Source organism: Ostrinia nubilalis, chromosome 27, assembly GCF_963855985.1.
Source record: "Ostrinia nubilalis chromosome 27, ilOstNubi1.1, whole genome shotgun sequence".
Taxonomy (NCBI): Eukaryota; Metazoa; Arthropoda; class Insecta; order Lepidoptera; family Crambidae; genus Ostrinia; species Ostrinia nubilalis.
The window spans coordinates 7304430-7305139 of NC_087114.1; positions in this window are offsets into that span (position 1 = coordinate 7304430).

Consider the following 710-nt stretch of genomic DNA (forward strand, 5'->3'; position numbering starts at 1 on the left):
ATGACTGTATTAGTATTTTTTTAAATGGATCTAATTGAATTGTTCGATGCGTCTTATGGTGACAGTGTGACGTGCTAATATTGGGACATCCTATATATTTTTGTTTAAAAATATCACTTATGACAACTGCGTAAGATGTATAACTTCTGCACGAAGTGCGAAATTAATACAGTAAGGTAGAGCTTACTAACAACAACTCTTACTTACTGCCCCCCTAGACCAAACGCACTTTTTGATCGAATCGAAAATCGAATCCGTCAAAACTCCATACAAAAAAGGGGCTTTTCGACCACTTTTCGACTGGTTTGCGATTATAATTTGCACTTTGTCTAGACCCACAGCTACTATCAGTCATTCCAGTAAGTAGGTAGGGGTACACTGCTTGAAGTTTGCTTGTATTAGAAGACGACGATTATTATAAAATCATCACTTATGAATAGAGTCAACATTACCTTGTATAATTAATTTACTTATGAAATCAGGAAGCTCTACAATTTAAAAGTATGCCTTTTTAAGGAACCGACACCATTCCATATAAAAAATAAATACGTTGAGGTATTATGAAGTGAAAGTACATTTAATTTTGCTAATAAACGCGTCTCTACAATGTAGAGTTTAGGACTTATACCGCCATCTAGCGGCGAGTAGCGGAACGACTGATCTATTTATAAAACTTAACCTTGTCTATGGCACTTGGCAATGTATGAAGT